The sequence below is a fragment of the Neoarius graeffei genome, chromosome 16 (genome assembly GCF_027579695.1).
Source record: "Neoarius graeffei isolate fNeoGra1 chromosome 16, fNeoGra1.pri, whole genome shotgun sequence".
Taxonomy (NCBI): Eukaryota; Metazoa; Chordata; class Actinopteri; order Siluriformes; family Ariidae; genus Neoarius; species Neoarius graeffei.
Genome location: NC_083584.1, coordinates 27000262 through 27016212, shown reverse-complemented (window position 1 = coordinate 27016212; position 15951 = coordinate 27000262). Strand labels below are relative to the sequence as shown.

General features: G+C 39.3%; 1 protein-coding gene across 3 annotated transcripts in view; it reads left to right on the top strand.

Annotated features, from left to right (window-relative positions):
- The window catches only part of atxn1a (ataxin 1a), a 244077-nt gene that overhangs the window by 162669 nt on the left and 65457 nt on the right, over positions 1-15951 (top strand). For 2 of the 3 annotated variants that reach the window (XM_060942717.1, XM_060942719.1), the window contains exon 3: positions 7637-7749. The exons of the other annotated variant lie outside the window; for it this stretch is intronic. The gene's annotated coding sequence lies outside the window, so the exon portion shown is untranslated. The remainder of the gene's footprint in view (positions 1-7636; positions 7750-15951) is intronic. 3 annotated transcript variants of the gene reach the window in all.

Genomic DNA, 15951 nt, shown 5'->3' with positions numbered 1-15951 from the left:
AATGGAATATATCTGGTATACCACGAAAAAAGCCATTATTACTATTATTATACATACACATTCTTTTTGGGTGCTCAGCGCGTCTTTCTCTTTCAAAATTCTCTCTAAATCTTCCGTATTTAATGAAGCAAACCTGGTAGCCGTGTTTGTTTACAAATTGTCACAGTCGCTCGCTAGCGCGGAAGTTTTACGTCTCTGGCGTATGACGTTATGTTGTCTTGACAACCATGCAATATCATAAACCATATTCAATACCCATTCTCCATTGGGTAGAGTGATGTAATACATGTAGGATAAGCGATATGCTAACAATATTGCATGCTATCAAACCAAATGAATGAAACCCGTTGGAAGGGAATAGAATACATAAATGTTATTTACCAGCTGGGAGGTCCGTATCGTGAAATACCATGACCGAGGTCTTGAAAGTACTGAGCGAGGCCCTCTGGGCCGAGTCAGTATTCAAGGCTGAGGTCACGGTATTTCACCATACGGACCGACCTTAAGCTGGTAAATAATTTTTTTTTTCTTTACCAAATTCTAACAGAAAACGAGAGCGCCTGAAAGGCGAGCCGCCATTTTGAATCCTCATTCACGGCTGCAATGCAAATTGCTTCCTCCTCAGTATACAAGTGCACTTCCATGGCAGGAAAAAAACTACATTTTGCCGCCTATGTCGTCCCCTATTTATACAAATAGGAGTCATTCAGGATTCAGCCATGTTTTTGCTCGGCGTTAGCAAGTTAGAGGTTTTTAGCTTTCTCCTGAAATGTTTTCTTTTATTTCTTCTTCCTCAGGGTAGTAAAACTCACTTTCGCTGTGAACACTGTCGTTATCGCTATCCATGCTGTAAAATTAATGCTATTCTCCTGAGAAATGCTGGCAAAAATTTATAAGATTTTTGATAATCTTATAAATAAATCTTATAAAAAAGATAAATGTTGACAAAAAAATGCTACTATGTTTGTTGTTGTTGTGAACGAGCAAGTCCCCAAAGGTCCATAACCGGGGTCCGTAACTTAGGATACAGACCCGCTCGCCAGCCAATCAGAGCGCAGGATTTGGACCACGAAAAAAATAAATGTTTTTATTCCATCGAAAAAGTGTCCTGTATGTAGAATAATCAGTAATATTCAGTCACAGGAGAATAAAAAGAGTGAATGAATGAATGAATGAATGAATGATTTTTGAATTACTCTTTGTTTTTTGTTTATTTTTTTTCCCCATAGCTGAATGTGCCATGAAGTTTTACTGGGTTTATAGTACACTCGGAAGGGTTTATAACAGCTTTATGTCATGAGAATATAGAGTGAATAGCAAAGCCAAACTGGCTGTTTAAGCACTGAGTGGCTTAAATTTAATAAGAAAAGAGGTTTGTGAACACATTGTTATTGTGCTGCATATATTTGCTGTCTGTTACAGTCTAGCACGAAGGCTAATTATTATTCACATACATTTGTCGACTGAACGTTTGAAAGTAATTATAATTCACATGCAATTATGAAAGGAATGTGATGGCTCGAGTGTGTACAGGAGACAGACATGAGGTTTGCACTTAGTTTGCCGCCCACGCATGCAGGTGTGCTTACTTATTTACTCTAGAGGAAGATTGAAAGCCTGTATTCAGTGTGTGTGTGTGTGTGTGTGTGTGTGTGTGTGTGTGTTTTGCCTCGTTCACTTTGCCTCGTTCACTTTGTCTGCTCTAGTTGAAGCGTGTATATGCATGTGTGGAGTTTTTTCAGCATCTTGTTTTCTCCACACTTGATTTCATCCAAGCGATGTGGCTTTGAGTGATGGGGCGAAGTGGTGTGATCCTGCTCCATTCCATTTCATTACTCCGATAGAGCACTTGAGATAAAAAGTGGAGTGGATGCTTGGAAAATGCTCTCCTTTAATATTCAGTATTTTTCAGTGTCGCTTCCATTTTCAATTACACCCCAAGCCCCAGGTCTGCTCCTACGTATATTTGAGCCAAAGCTCTGCCGTATACGATGTTACTCCAGTCTCGAGACTCTTAATGTAAAAACCTGTGGCTCTAAATTGTAAACGTGTGCACCCAGACTGTGGTACACTGTGGGGAACGAGAAGCAGAGCCAGACTTCTGGGGTATTGTAGACATTTCTGAGGTATGTTACTGCGGCTTGGTGAGTTGCTGAACGCTTGGAAAAAAAAAGTCACTAAGAGTCAGGCATTTTTCTGCCTGGGCCATCTGTCAGATGCTGGACCACAGCTGAGGGAGCAGCAAGCAAGCTGCCACGAGACCTCCACACGAGAGAAGAATGAGCAGGAAGCACAGGAACTCCTGCGACTGCATGTAGCGGCCTGTTAGCGTGTCAGGAAAAAAAAAAACTTTATCCAAGTTGTACTTTCACATCAAAAAGGAAGCTGGAATTTAAGAAGTGCGTATCCAAGAATATATACCGAGAAAAGTTCAGAAGTTGAAAAGTACTTCTGTAATATAATTTTCTAGCCAACTGTAAGGCTACTATTATTTTCCCACTTCCTGCAAGGTTTAACATGACTGTATGACATGTCTATATTCAAACTGACAATTACCAAAGTGCCTTCGGGCTCGAAGGTATGCGACAGCGTGGTGATGACGCGTATAAAATGTGCCCTGCATGCAGGAGATTACAGCCATTGAGAGAATTAATGTAGCTAAGGAATCTGTATATTTCATCTGAATTGTATTTTACAAAAAAAAAGAGAAAGAAATAAAATAAAAACAAGAATTAACATCCTGAATTTTTAAAAAGTTAAGTTTTAAATAACTGAAATCAATATGGGGCGGCACGGTGGTGTAGTGGTTAGCGCTGTCGCCTCACAGCAAGAAGGTCCGGGTTCGAGCCCCGTGGCCGGCGAGGGCCTTTTTGTGCGGAGTTTGCATGTTCTTCCCGTGTCTGCGTGGGTTTCCTCCGGGTGCTCCGGTTTCCCCCACAGTCCAAAGACATGCAGGTTAGGTTAACTGGTGACTCTAAATTGACCGTAGGTGTGAATATGAGTGTGAATGGTTGTCTGTGTCTATGTGTCAGCCCTGTGATGACCTGGCGACTTGTCCAGGGTGTACCCCGCCTTTCGCCCGTAGTCAGCTGGGATAGGCTCCAGCTTGCCTGCGACCCTGTAGAACAGGATAAAGCAGCTAGAGATAATGAGATGTGATGAAATCAATATAATTGCTTTCCACCTTCTCAATGTGGCATAATGAATCCTGCTAATGAGCACTTTTTTTAATTAAAAACGCACATTTTTGATGTTAGCGATATTCCAGAAACAATCCGCAACAATTTGGCAACATCCTCGGCCATACATCTTAAATTGTCACATGAAATTGAAGATAGGAAATTGAAAGAAAAGATAAGGCATATTTTGTTCAAAGCTTCCATGTACACCCCCCAAAAAAAACCCAAACAAATAAACAAAAAAACGCAGAATGTAATGATTTGCAAGTTCTTTTCAACCTATGTTCAATTGAATACAATGCAAAGACAAGATATTTAATGTTCAAACTGATAAACTTTATTGTTTTTTGTAAATATATACTCATTCTGAATTTGATACCTGCAACAGGTTTCAAAAAAGTTGGGACAGGGGCATGTTTACTACAAAGTTACATCACATTTTGTTTTAACGACACTCAGTAAGTGTTTGTGAACTGCGGACACTAATCGTTAATGTTTTAAACATGAAATCCTTCCCCATTCTTGCTTGATATACAACTTCAGTTGTTCAACAGTCTGGGGTCTCTGTTGTCATATTTTGCACTTCTTAATGCACCACACAGTTTCAATGGAAAGCAGGCAGGCCAGTTTAGCAACTGCACTCTTTTACTATGAAGCAACAAAAGACTGGGAACATTGTGGTATGCTCAAGAAAACACCGGTTTGGAACATTGTACAGGTAAATGGGTTAATTGGTAATTGGAAATGATCAGTCATTCACAAGCAAGGATGGGGTGAGGTTCATTGCTTTGTGAAAAATTGCATGGGCAAATAGACCTACAGTGTAAGAGCAACGGTTCTCAATTTCACTATCAATAATCCATAATATCATCAAAAGTTTCAGAGAATCCAGAGAAATCTCTGCACCTAAGGGGGGGACAAGGCTGAAAACCAACATTAAACACCTGTGACATTCGATCTCTTAGGTTGCACTGCATCAACAACTGACATGATTCTATAAAGGACATTACTACATGGGCTTGGGAACACGTCGGAAAACTGTTGTCATTAAACACAGTTCATTGTTGCACCTACCATGCGGAGCGGAAGCCATATATCAACAACATCCAGAAACTCAGCCGAATTCTCTGTGCCCAGGTTCATCTCAGAGGGACTGATGCAAAGTGGAAAAGTGTGCTGTGGTCTGATGAGTCCACATTTCAAATTGCTTTTGGAAATCATGGACATTGTGTCCTCTGAGCTAGACAGGAAAGGACCATCCAGATTGTTACCAGCACAAAGTTCAAAAGCCAGCATCTGTGATGGTATGGGGGTGTGTTATTCCTCATGGCATGGGTAACTCACACATCTGTGAAGGCACCATGAATACTGAAAGGTACATGCAGATTTTGGAGCAAAAATGCTGCCATCCAGACGATGTCTTTTTCAGGGATGGCCATGCTTATCCCAGTAAGACAATGCAAAGCCGCATTTTGTACGTTACAGCGTGACTTCGTAGTAAAAGAGTGCAGGTACTAAACAGGCCTGCCTGCCTCCCACTGAAAATGTGTGGTGTATTACGAAGCACAAAATACAACAACAGAGACCCCAGACTGTTGAGTAACTAAAATCATATATCAAGCAAAAATGGGGAAGAATTTCATGTTCAAAACATTAACAATTAGTGTCCGCAGTTCACAAACGCTTACTGAGTGTTGTTAAAAGAAAATGTGATGCAACTCCGTAGTAAACATGCCCCTGTCCCAACTTTTTTGGAACGTGTTGCAGGCATCAAATTCACAATGAGTATATATTTACAAAAGACAATAAAGTTTATCAGTTTGAACATTAACTATCTTGTGATTGTATTGTATTCAGTTGAATATAGGTTGAAAAGGATTTACAGATCATTACATTCTATTTTTATTTACGTTTTACAGAGCATCCCAACTTCTTTGGACTTGGGGTTGTATGATAAGGAGTCCTTAGGAACATGTGTAAAAAAAAACTTTACTTGAAAGTATCTGGTGCACACGTCATCTGTTAGTTGATTTACATCTTCTGGTACATTTTGTGGTCTCGCATATATCCCTCTGTACGGCCATTCTCCTCTAAGAAGTGCTTCATCATATTTATGGAGCTCATGCTTCTCCTGGTAGTGTCTTGTGCGCATGAGAAACGTTCAACTTTTTTTTTTAACCCATGCCCCTTTAGGGGCTCCGTAGTATGACACGTAGATGAAAGAAAAGTTTGAGATGAATTCCAAAGGGATCACTAACGGCAGATTTGCAGAAGTTTTGATCACATGCTTTCAAAATAAAAACAATGAACGGGATTCTGGGAAGAGTGAGTTGGCCCTGTTAAAGCTAGACAGCCTTTCGATTTCATAAAATCGGTGAAATTTAGTTCTCTCTGAAATTTGGTCATTGTGAGATGTTTATTTCTGTAATATCTCACAAAATATCAGGCCATTCTGTGGCTGGGAAGTGATTTAATTTGAGGGGATTCCCGAGCAAATAATGTGCATGAAATCGCTCTCTTCACACAGTCAAGCAGACAGAGGAAGTCCGTGTGCACATGCGCAGGTTTACCTTTGATCGTGCATTGACAGTTACATCATTCTGTTGCTAAACTAACAGCTTTTCACACCGAGGTGCTCACTGACCGCCGATATTTATTAGTTTGGTCCTGCGTTTCCTTTCCTTCGCAACATAACGTCTTTTCTTCTCGCTTTCCGTTACTGTAGTTGGTCTTTCACGTTTCATTCGCACACTCACGTCCTCCATTTTTCTCTCCTGTTTCAAATTTGTATCCCACAGTGCTTTGCGTGAACGGGGAAAGCCCACCACGTGATTCATGATGTAGTATCTTGAATTGGGTCACGGTGAAGCAGGAAAAAAATAGTGGAGAATTTAGGGCCACATGGCTCTAAATTCGTTAATTGTTCTATTTTAAAACAAGCCTAATAAAATTGGAAGTCTGTGATTTGAATTCAGTAGCTTTCAGTCCACTAAACAAAAATAATTGGGTGTCAGGGAAAATTCTTTTTATGACCTACACTTGAAAAATCTGAAAGGCAGTCTAGCTTTAAGTTTTGAATACAGTGTTGAATAAAAAATAGCCTCAATGAGGCTGTAGCTCATACCGGCCACTGTTGTTGTATGCAAGTTTGAAATCCGATCAGTACCTATGGGAGGAGTACCGATTTTTTTTGAAATTGTGTAGCCGCATCCATGGCAGGTGGCGCCATCTGGTGAACAACTCTTGTTGGAGTATGTCTTTAGAGTCTTCTGGGTGAGTTTCAGTGAAAAATGTCCCAGCAGTTTACGAAGAGTAGGGTTTAATGTGACTAGTCACCCAAAATTTTCAGATGCCCATAAAATCGTAAATATGACAGGTGGCACCACCTTCTTGACAGCATGTATGCACACCCACCTGGGGAACGTTGTATGTGAGTTTGATCGAAATCTGATCAGTCCTGTAAGAGGAGTAGCAATTTTTGTAAATTGTGGGCGGACAACGATGGACGACGGCAGATGATGTGCAATTGCATCAGCTCATCCGGCCTGGCCTATGGCCAGATGAGCTAAAAATTACTGATTTTGAAGCTTTGAAATAACAAATGAGCAATTAACTTAAGCCTGAACTGTCACAATGTAACTCTCAAGCCAGAGCAAAGGGAAAGTCGTCATCTCGGGAGCTTTCCCTTGCCATTTTTTCATTAGGGATTTAAATCTACATGTGGATTTCTGTAAAGCTGCTTTGTGACACTGTCTTTAGAGTGGACACTAAAGAAGTCCTTAATGCAAAGATTTAGGCACTTGATGGTGCACTTTTTCTTATATAATTGCTCATTATGGATAAACTGTACCAAAGCCTGTAGTTAAAAACACTCCACATGTCTAAAGATTTTGAAGTGGCAGTCTGTGTGCACAATTAGAGACTAGAACCAAATATTTCCATGCCCAGTTTGTGTTCATCAGTCATCAGCGCGCATTTCTGACCACAGCACTGCTATTGGCTGGATATTTTTGCTTGGCGAACTGTTTCTCAACCCAGTAATGACGTTGGTAAAAAAAAAAAACACACAGCAACCCTGCTACAACTGATAAACATTTACCTGCACAACACAAACACACACAAAATGGTGGACACTTTGTCAAGATAGATGGACTTGAAGGAAGCTGACTAATAGTAACAGATGAGCTAGATGTAAATGTAAATGCAAACTAATCTAACAAACTTAGCACTTAAATGTAGGTATGTATAAGCATTCGAGAAAATTTGTGTGTGTATGTGTGTCAAACTCACTGGTGTGTATCCGTATGTCCTGGAATGCCCTCGTAGTGAAGCCTGCTTAATGTCAGCTCAAGCTGCGTGAGGTCATTTATATTTATAGAAATTCAAATAAGTGGATTTGTCACACAAATTGAATTTTGTGTGTGTGTGTGTGTGTGTGTGTGTGTGTGCGCGCGCAGGTTGAGCTGAAAGCCTGAGAACACGTGCTGTGCTGGGATTGTAAGAACCCTCATGGGCCATTTCACACACTGACGCACTGGAGAGGAGAACACAGGAGCTCAACCTGAATGAGGTGTGCTGGGATTTACAACACACACACACACACACACACACACACACGCACTTGTCTCACTATCCTTGTGAGGACCTTCCACTGACATAATTATTATTGCAGTTAATTAATGTTGTGCTGCACTGAAACCTAACCTTAACCTCAGAAATGAAAATGAAACTTTGTCTCTTTTATTATTATATTATTATCGAACAATGTGCGGTGTATTGTAATGTCATAGCTCTTTGTTATTTTATTTATTCTTTTTTTTGTCACTTTCTCGTTTTCTTTCTTTTGTATGTACAAATAGTTACATACATTTTTATACATGTTCGAAATAAATAAATTCATTCATTCTTTCATTATTATTATTATTATTATTATTAATTTATTTATTTTCATTTTTGCTTAAAAAACCACAACAACAGGAATTTCTTTGTGGGGACCATCCAAATGTCCCCACAAGGTTGAAATTGTCAGATTTTACTATCCTTGTGGGGACATTTGGTCCTCAGTAGTATATAAAACACACACACACACACACACACACACACACACACACACACAGTATCCTGTATTAGTCTCCTTCTGAGGACCTTTCACAAACATAATTATTAATACAGATAATAAGTGACACCTAAATCTAACCCTAACCTTAATAACCGAAAAGGAAACTTTTTGACTCTCTTAGTTTTTCAAAAAAAAGCTGTACATTTCCTCACGGGGACCAGACAAATGTCCCCAAAAGGTAAAAACTGTCAGATATTCCAAAAATTGTGGGGACCTTTGGTCCCCACCAAGATATAAACCCATCCCCATACAGAAATCTGTGGCCTCTTGGTCTTTGTGATCTGGAAACCTTCCCGGTGTCTCTGATTTCCCCAAAGTTCAAATGGTTCTATGTTAAAATATTTGAACACACATCACACGGCTTAATGAATAATCTGACCTGCTAAGTGCAATTCTGCGAATAAAGTGCATCCCTGTTTATTATGTATGCATGTGCTCCATTTACGGCGAGGCGCAGCATGATTGGGGTTTAACGAGGACACCATGGTAGCACAGCACTCCGCCTCTGAGTTAGTGTAAAGAGTGTGCTCGTTTGAACGCTAACCTTGTTGGCCTATCATCCTGGGCTGTGATTGGTGCAGGCGAGGTGCAGGTCTGCCTGGCAACAGAGCAAGTGTTTACCAAACAACGTTACGCACTCATGAGTACAGAGCTGCACTTTTGCAAAACACCTCCAGGAAAATCCAGCCGCTCTCTTCCTGTGGCGAGGAAAAATGTGTCTTTTATGATTCACGCATAGTGTGTAGAGGAAAACAGACTGAGTATGACACACTCTTAGGCACACACACACACACACACACACACACACACACACACACACACACACACACACACACACACAGTGTGGTTGTTAAACGCTCTAGGCAAGTCCACTATCAACAGCCTGTTATCTAGTAATGTGTTCATTTGTGAGAGATGTATATATGCATGAAACAGTTATTCTCTCTATAAACAATTTTATTCATTTTATTTTATATAAGCTAGTGAAAATAAAATGGAGGCTAGTGCAAAGGTATTAGTCTCAAAAACGACCATACCATTTAAGATAAAATGAAGACTCAAATTTAAAAAAAAAACAATTATAAATTTATACCAAGAAGATATTTAGTCCAGTGCTTTGAGTCAGTTTACTGAAATTCATACTTTTGGTTTGGATGCTGTTTGGTTTGAGTTGGTTTTACATTAAAACCACTAAATTAAATAAACAAAAAAGCAAAAACAGTATGAGATGTGTAGAGCTGAAAATTTACTTGCAAAATTCTTTCCCTTATTAGTCAGAAATACAGCAATAGGAAAAGTTCAAGCAACACTGCAAAAAAAGATACGTTAGCAAATAAAATTTCTTGAATATGGGCAAAGACAAGAAATTTTTCTTTATTAGATTGTATTTAAACTAATATAAGATTATTACGCCTATTTTGAGATATTTCTATACTTATTTAAAGCTCAAAATTGTTTTATTCTATTGTCAGATAATTTTGGTTACTTCAAGTATTTATTTCTAGAAAGAAGCAAAATGATCAGTCAATAGAAAGAGTTTTAAAGTTGAAATTAGTAAATACAGTATGTCTAGAAATAGGCTTAATGTTCTCAGAGGTTATATCATAATCTCATAATTCCCTTATTCTTTAATGTGCTCTTTAATGTGAATGGCCATGCTGAGGCTTCAGAATATTATTTATATATATATATACTCTATCTACATTCACTGAATATGAGCAGTCGCACACTCTAATTGGCTACTCCACTACTAGGCTATCAGCTCTTATACCATGAGTAGAGAAAAACAAAATGGCGGAACGTGTTGCTGAACCAACCGAAGATGAAATAAAAACTCTACTCGAAAGCAAAACCCAAAAAATTATCAAGTATTTAATAGAAACAGAAATAGCTAAAAAAATTAAAAGTGTCCCCCCCCCCAATATCGCCTGTTCCACACTCCAGCCCAGTTGGTGGCAGTAATGCACCTTTAAGTTGGTTTGCCAACTGCCAAACAAACCTCTAAAGATGACACCCACCCCCCCACTCGAAATGAAATGTTGGGCTATCCAGCAAAATGTAAAGCAATATAACAAAATATATCTATGTTTTGTTATATTGCCTTATATTTTGCTGGATATGCCAATATTTAATTTATAAGTTCTTGGAATTTTTCTTCATTTGAGATAAATTGTAAAATAGAAGTGATTTTTTTTCTTCTTCTTTTTAGAGTTCATGGGGATCTTTTTCATCTAACCGTACAACAGAAACAGCACACAATATGTATCATGAAACTGAATTTAGCTAATGATGAACTTGGATCATGCGAAATCTGTACCACAATGTGTGTAATATTTTTTTCATTCAGCAATATCATTAATCTCAATCATGTCAATTACAGACATGGACAAATTTGCTGGTACCCTTCCACGACAAAAAGAACCCACAACTATCTCTGAAATAACTTGAAACTGACAAAAGTGAATGGCATCCATCATTGTTTAAACGCGGGTTTAACACAAATCAGATTTTGCTTTTGATTTTTGATTCAACTGAATATTTTACCTCAAAAAACAAATGAAAATGGCATGAACAAAAATGATGGGACCTTTAATCTAATATTTTCTTGCACAACCTTTAGCAGGAATCACTGCAAACAAGCAATCACTGTAGCTCTCAATGAGACTTCTGCATCTGTCAACAGGTACTGTAGTCTGGCCCACTCTTCCTGAGCAAACTGATCCAGCTGTCTCAGGTTTGAAGGGTGTCTTCTCCACACTGCATGTTTCAGCTCTTTCCAGAGATACTTAATAGGATTCAGATCAGGGCTCATAGAAGGCCCCTTCAGAATAGTCCAATGTTTTGTTCTTCACCATTATTGGGTGCTTTTAGCTATGTGTTTTGGGTCTTTATCCTGTTGGAGGACCCATGACCTGTGACTGAGACAGAGCTTTCTGACACTGGGTAGTATGTTTCACTCCAGAATGCCTTGATAGTCTTGAGATTTCATTGTGTCCTGCATAGATTCAAGGCACCCCATGCTATCTGCAGCAAAACAGCCCCAAATCATAACCAAGTCAAATCAAAGTCCCTCCTGCACCAAGACCTGGTCTTTGCAGGCAGTCTCCCGTCCCATTACTAATCAGTCTTTTGAGGCGCATTGGGCGGCGCTGGTTTCCGTTTCTATAGCCCTCAGCCTCTCGCCTGTTATATAGCTAGGATTACAGTGGGGGCTAGTCCTCTGGTAACCGTGAGAGATTGACTTCCTACTCACATCTGTATTGCAGCGTGCCTTGCCAGATGGCAGTAGGTACCATTTTTATGATGGTCTTTGGTATGACCCGACTGCGAGTAGAACTCGTGATCTCCCAATCGAGAGGCGAACACGCTAACCATTAGGCCAGCCTGTGGTCCAAATCATACCCAAGCGTCCTTCATATTTCACAGTAGGTATGGTGTTTTTTTCTTTTAAAGCTTTATTTTTTTTCTTCTGTGGACATAGAGCTGATGTGATTTGCCAATAAGCTCGAGTTTTGTCTCATCTGTCCAAAGGACATGCTCCCAGAAGTGTTGTGGCTTGTCAATATGCATTTCACTAAATTCCAGTCTGACTTTTATTTTTTTTTTAAAGTTTTTCTTTAAACAATGGAGTCGTCCTGGGTTTTCTTCCATTGAGCTCGCGGTCACTCAAAAAGTGACGGGTGGTGCAAACAGACATTGACGTACAGTACCTTGACCTTGGAGTTAAACTTTTATCTCTTTGGAAGTTGTCCTTGGCTCTTTGTCTACCATTGGCACGATCCTTCTGCTCAATCTGTGATGGATTTTCCTCTTGCAGTCACGTCCAGGATGGTTGGCTTCAGTCCCATGAAACTTAAACTTCTTAATCATATTTGCAACTGTCGTCACAGGAACCTCAAGCTGCTTGGAGATGGTCTTTTAGCCTTTGCCTTTAACATGCTTGTCTATAATTTTCTTTCTGATCTCCTCAAACAACTCTCTCTCCTTTGCTTCCTCTGGTCCGTGTTCAGTGTGGTGCACACAATGATGCCATACTGCAGAGTGACGACTGTTCTCCATTTAAATAGACTGAATGACGGATTATGAGATTGAAGACACCTGTGATACCAATTAAGGTTCAACAGTTAGTTTGAAATATCATTATAATCCAATTATTTATAATCTTTTTTCGGGTACCAACAAATCTGTCCAGGCTATTTTAGAATGTCTTTGTAAAATAAACAATAAATCATTTATTTTCACACTTTTTTTTCACTTTATGACATACCAAAGGCGTGCAAGTATACATGAGAAAATTGTTTTCAATGTTGTTAGTTTTCAGGAGGAATTAAGTATTGCTTCAACGAGCTGTAACGGTACCAACAAATTTGTCCACGTCTGTTAGAGGACCTTCATCATATTTTATGACTTGGACAACATGTTACTACACAGTCTGTTGTAGAATTCAGCCTAGTTTTTATTTGGATCAGTTCATCCATTGTGAAAAGTGGTGATCCTAAAAGCTTGATAAAATGGTGAAATTATTCGATGCTGTAGAAATACAGAAATGATTCTCACAAAAACGAATATTATGATATATAAATTATTGTGATAATACCATGTTGGTAAATCAGCTGCCTCTAATGGAATACGTTATCCATTTGATCATTCATTAAATTATTATTCTGATAGCATGGTGAGATTTATAGCGGAGCTCCAGCGGACCTAAGAAAAAATGGTAAACCCATCGAGTCGATTTTTTTGTGGTTTGTACGTGTACCACCACTCATACACACCGCCTAGTGGCCAGTGTTAGTAATTACCAGTCATACACACCGCCTAGTGGCCAGTGTTAGTAATTACCAGTCATACACACCGCCTAGTGGCCAGTGTTAGTAATTACCAGTCATACACACCGCCTAGTGGCCAGTGTTAGTACTTACCAGTCATACACACCGCCTAGTGGCCAGTGTTAGTAATTACCAGTCATACACACCGCCTAGTGGCCAGTGTTAGTAATTACCAGTCATACACACCGCCTAGTGGCCAGTGTTAGTAATTACCAGTCATACACACCGCCTAGTGGCCAGTGTTAGTAATTACCAGTCATACACACCGCCTAGTGGCCAGTGTTAGTACTTACCAGTCATACACACCGCCTAGTGGCCAGTGTTAGTAATTACCAGTCATACACACCGCCTAGTGGCCAGTGTTAGTACTTACCAGTCATACACACCGCCTAGTGGCCAGTGTTAGTACTTACCAGTCATACACACCGCTTAGTGGCCAGTGTTAGTAATTACCAGTCATACACACCGCCTAGTGGCAAGTGTTAGTACTTACCAGTCATACACACCGCCTAGTGGTCAGTGCTAGCCAGTAAAGAAATAAACCAAGAAACTGGCTATAATATAAGAAAATTCTACAACCCAGAAACAGATGGGAGCTTCACTTTTAGGCAGTGTCTAAATCTATATATTTGTTTTATAAGCTTGAGTAACTCACATGGTTTAACTTTATGAGGATATAGATATAGACATGCTGAGATGGATATAACAGTTATTCCACGAAATCGAGTCGTACATGAGCTGATAGCCGACAAGGTACGTAGCACTGAGTTGGCTATAACCCAAGTACGATGAGATTGAGTGGAATAATTGTTATATTCTATCCGCATTCACTAGATTTTGAGAAACAGAATATTTTTTATTTTTTGCAAATTCGATAAATAAAAACTTTATACAAAACGTCCAACAAAATCATTTCCACTTTGAATGTAAACAAACCGGCTAAATAACAGTAGCAGTTTGTGGAAAATGCTATAATAATAATTCTTGAAAAATAAAAAAGATACATTCTTACCATCAAATACTTTTATTCCATATTTTGTTGCTTTTTATCCCCTGCTGGCCAAAAGGCCCAAAGGGGGATTATGTCGTGGCGAAGTCCGTCCATCCGTCCATCCCAGGAAGGGTACTCACCTTCTGAGAGCAACTCCTCTCACAGTTTTTGGAGGAATTTCACGAAACTTGACAGGATTCTTTGTTATATGTCAGTAATACGCATATTATAATTTTGTTCAATTCGGTCATATTTTACCAGAGTTACAGCCCTTGATTCAAAAAAATTATACTTTGACAATTTCATGAGAGAGTGTTTTAATCTCATTGTACATGTGTATAGTGACAATAAAGGCATTCTATTCTATTTTCCTTCTGAAATCAACTCGTCTCACAATTTGTGGAGGAATTTCGCCAAACCTAGTAAAAGGCCTTGTTATATTACGGTAATACGCATATTGCGATTTAATTTCATTTGTGAAAGTTTTAGAATAGAATGCCTTTATTGTCACTATACATATGTACAATGAGATTAAAGCATCTCCAATAACAGTGCAAAACAGCGTGTAGAGTGAGAGAGAGAGAGAGGAAGGGGGGGAGAAAAAAAGGGGGGGAGTGTGTCAGGGTGCACAGTCCTGAGGTGTATGTGTTGTGTTACACATTATGGAGTGAGGTATTGCTCATTGCACATATAAATTATTGCACAGAGAGAGTCACATTATAAATTATTGCACGAGAGATTCACATTATAAAATAAAATATTCACATTTATGAAGTATTGCAAGGTAAGGTAGGTGCACAGACTTGAGGTGTGTGTAAGGTGCACAGTCCTGAGGTGTATGTGTTGTGTGTAAGGTGCACAGTCCTGAGGTGCATGTGCTGTATGTAAGGTGCACAGTCCTGAGGTGAGGTGAATGTGTTGTGTTTCACATTATGGAGTGAGGTATTGCACATTATAAAAGTATTGCACATAGAGAGTCCCTTATAAAGTACTGCACATTATAAATTATTGCACGAGGAGAGTCACATACCGTATTTTCTGGACTATAGAGCGCACCTGTATATAAGCCGCATCCGCTCTATTTTTAAAAAAATTTTTAAAAAAAGATATACAAGCCGCACCGGGCTATAAGCCGCAGATATCTATGTTGAAAAATTAGATATTTACTGCATGTACAGAACGATTTTGTACTGTAAATGTACATGTATGTACCTGAACAGATTCTTTCCGAACAGTGCCTTTTAACACGGCAGCAACTTTGCTGATTAAAACGGAACAGAACCAAGAGAATATAACCGGTATTTATTTACCTTCATTTCTCCTGTGTTTGAAACCATAAGTCACTTTAATCATCTTCGCTGGATTTGAAAATAATTACCAGTTAGTAATTTGTCGTGCGTGTTCTATCTGCTAAAGATCTGCTAATTCTTCTTTGCATTGATTTTTCGTCTATCTTATTTTTGATTCTACTTCCGGTTAGAGCGCCCCTAGCGGTGGAAGAAAAATCCACAGAATAGCCGCACCTTTGTATAAGCCGCATGGTTCAAAACCTAGGAAAAAAGTAGCGGCTTATAGTCCAGAAAATACGGGTAGTAAAATAAATAGACTATAAAGTCAGAGCATATCCGAGTTCAGAGCGGTTATGGCTTTTGGAAAGAAGCTGTTTTTGAATCGATTTGTCTTTGTCCTGATGCACCTGTAGCACCTCCCTGAGGGCAACAGGTCGAACAGATCAAAGCCAGGGTGGGAGCTGTCCTTGATGATGTTTTTAGCTCTGCTAAGGCAGCGGGAGGTGAGTTTTGAGCCTTGATTAAATAACTTGTACTTTGGCAG